We start from the raw sequence: 3,458 nt of genomic DNA on the forward strand, positions 1-3,458 counted from the left end.
CCTTGTAGAGATTCTGGCAAACTATCAGGCAACTCAGGAGGAGAAAGTGGTGCTCTACCTGCACTGTGTATAGTGTGGGTGGAGTGCTGCCGACTTCGACTGAGAACATTGTCAGGCGGTGGTAGGAATGCTTCGAGTCCCTCTTTAATCCCACTGGCACATCTTCCGTGGAGGAAGCAGTGTCTGGGGACAAGGGGAATGACTCGTCTATCTCAGGGGCGAGGTCACTGAGGCATTTAAACAAATAGTTGGTGGCAGAGCCCCTGAGGTGGATAAGGTTCACCTTGAGTTCCTGAAGGCTCTGGATATTGTAGGGCTGTCTTGGCTGACACGTCTCTGCAATGTTACATGGAGATCAGGGGTGGTACCTTTGGTACCGAGGCGGTGCTTCCCATCTTTAAGAAGGGGGACCAGAGGGTATTCCAACTATAGGGGGATCACACCTCTCAGCCTCCCTGGGAAGGTCAATGCCAGGGTGGTGGAAAGGAGAGCCCGTCCATTAGTCAAACCTTGGATATAGGAGGAACAATGCGGTTTTCGTCCTGTTCATGGAACACTGGAGCAGCTCTTTATCCTTTTACTTAAACCAAAAACACAAAACTCTGGGTCGCAGACCCAGTACTGTGACACCATGGTCCTCGGCTGGAAAAGGGTGAGGACCAAAGGGGTGAAGTACCCATTGGAGTTCCTGCCCCAAGTGGAGAAGTTTAAGTATGCCGGGGTCTCGTTCACGAGTGACTGGAGAAGGGAGCGGGAGATTGACAGATGGATTGGTGCTGCAGACACTGTACCAGTCCGCCATGGTGAAGAGAGAGCTGAGTGTAAAAGCGACCGAAAGAACAAGATTGAGTATACAAGTGGCAGAAATGAGCTTCCTAGGAAGGGTGTCTGTGCTCTGACAGAGTAAGAAGTTAAGCCATCCAGGAGGGGCTCAGAGTAGAGCCGCTGGTCCTCCACATTGAAAGGAGCCAGTTAAGTTTGACTCAGCAGAAGATGGATGGATGGAATGAGGTTTAGACATCCATTGTGCCATCATGCCCCTTTCATTAAAAGACAGACTGCTATTCCCAAGTTCAGAGCCCCTAGAATATTAGTAGCCCTCAGTCACAACAGACTGATGCTGCTCCAAATTATCAGTTTGCGAGCCTATATGTGCAAAGGACAGGACCCTAACCCACCCTGTCTGTTGATGTTCGCCACCACAGAGACGGATGATAATATAAACTAGACTAAACTCAGCTAGGACAAACTAATAATACTAGTAGAACCTTAACAATCAAAATACAAAATAACTCAGCATGCTGGGTCACAGACCCAGCACCATGACACACGTGTGCGAGAGTTAACCAGATCCAGTCACACAACAGCTTTTCTAAAAAATATATTTTAAAAAAGGTTTACAAAAAAATAACTAACAGACATATTTCTCTCTAGATTACAGCTGTGTAACCCATGTGAAATACAGGGCTGCAAAATCCCTTTTTGTAATCTAAGGCTATAGCCTGTTATTGTCACAAGGGGGCGCTGTGATGCAGTCTTGTGTTCTGACGACCTTGTGTCTAGTGCACAGGAAGTATTACCTCTCTCTTCCTGTGAGATCTTCCCTCTGATGGCGGTCAAGTACGTGTCGGAGCGCATGGAAAAAGTATCTTGGTATGCAATACTGCAACCCGGTTAATGAGACCAGATTGTTTTACGTATAAATGCTAATAAGGTACTCTTTTACTAGGCCCCGAACTCTGACCACAAAGGGAATAACGTCTGTCAAGTTATTTGTGTCTGAAAATCCCGGTGAGTCACGTGCTTTCGTTAGCTACCTGTTAAGTTAGATAATGTATTTCACTAGCCGATTCAGCTCAGAAACCTTTGAACAAAAAACAATCGGGAGCTATGAGAATCTGGCGTGTTGTTTCACTTCTCCTGTTGTTCTTTACAGTGTGTTATAAGTGTTGAATGCTTTGAGCTAAACGATGCCGATGCTAGATGCGATGCTAGCTGCTAATAGCTGTTAGCCACCCCACCCCGCTGAAGCCATATTCCGATCGGGGAGGTATTCAAGTAGAAGCAATAGCTCTGTTTATATTAGAATGGTTATGTCTTAATAGATATGAGCATATTTCAAGTTTAATAGTATTTGCACTGAATTAAGTTACATTTTCTTGTAAGCCTTAAGGATGAATGTCACTTTCATTGCTATGACTGTTTACATTACTGTTTAAGCTGCTGATGTTCTTTGTTGTGATATAATTTTGATAAAATTGTTGATACTGGTACAAACAAGTTACTGTAACTCTTGTAACTTGGTAAAGCTAAAGGGAATGCCATTTGTGATTAATACATTTGGAAAAGAAGTTAATGAGCTCATGTTAAGAACACAAAATGGGAAAAGAAATTGATTGTTCTGCACTGTTTGTGTAGATTGGTTTTTTTGAACTACTAGAAGAATTCTGGAGAACCACTGACGGCGAGAACAGCCCAAATGAGATCCTGGATGATCGTGAAATGGTGTGGCCAGCCATGCGATCGGATTGTGGGATTTGCCTGAGAAACTGATTCAAGCAACCCTGGATTACAGATAAGCCCTATGCACTACTTTTCCTACCCGGATAATAGGGTTTGCACACTGACAATTCCCCTACAGTACACCTGTTTGGGTTTTCAACGACTTTAAAGGACAATTCAGACTGGACAATTCAAACTTCACAACAGGAACACTTTAATCTGTTTCATTCATTCCAAAGAGCTCTGATACTGTTCAGTATAAATCTTCCATTTAAATGTCTTTATTTTGTTTTGTTTTACATGTATTCACCTTTAAAAATGCACTATTAGTGTGCAATTTGGGTTATTGTGTTGTATATGTGTATAAATGGTACTGAGGCAATAAAGGTCCCAGTTATTCACTTCCAAGCCAACTCCTTTTGTGAGTCTCCAAAACAAAACCTCCTCCTGAACCTAGAAAGATGTCTAGGGTCTCTATTTGAAGTGAGAGTGTACTGGTCCTGAGTAGAGGCGCTACACAAAACGTGGCGAGCCAGCCAGGAGGTTTAATTCCTTTTATTTTGGAAGTTGAGCAACTGGTGCTTTCATGCCTTTTGGGTCAAATCATTACAATTGTCCATGACATTCTGGGTTGGAGCAATAAGACAACATGGATGTAATCCAAAGTGAAGGTGTCAAAGTACCTAACTCTGTCCTAGTAGGAGGGTTAACAGGCGATGAGGTTGACAATGAGGTTATTGATTATTTAGGGCAGTTTGGTTCTATTGGAAGAGTAATCAAAGTAACTAGCACAGAGGCACAGTTTAAAAACACAGCTATTGTGGAGTTCCAATCAGGTGAACCAGTCCAGTTCCTTAAGGATAGCTTGCCTTGCAAAAGACAAAGCCGTAACCCAAGTGTTGTCCATCATATCCAGCTTCTGTCTGCGCTGTATGCTGCAGACAGGGGTTCATGTT

At 43.5% G+C, this 3,458-nt stretch overlaps 1 long non-coding RNA gene across 1 annotated transcript; it reads left to right on the plus strand.

Annotated features, from left to right (window-relative positions):
• Positions 1-1,568: 1,568 nt before the first annotated feature.
• LOC145422070 (uncharacterized) lies at positions 1,569-2,910 on the plus strand. Its single transcript, XR_013903454.1, has 3 exons — positions 1,569-1,653; positions 1,730-1,791; positions 2,419-2,910. It is a non-coding gene; the product is annotated as an uncharacterized LOC145422070 (long non-coding RNA).
• Positions 2,911-3,458: the final 548 nt, after the last annotated feature.

Source organism: Astatotilapia calliptera, chromosome 18 (assembly GCF_964374335.1).
Source record: "Astatotilapia calliptera chromosome 18, fAstCal68.1, whole genome shotgun sequence".
In the NCBI taxonomy this organism is placed as follows: domain Eukaryota; kingdom Metazoa; phylum Chordata; class Actinopteri; order Cichliformes; family Cichlidae; genus Astatotilapia; species Astatotilapia calliptera.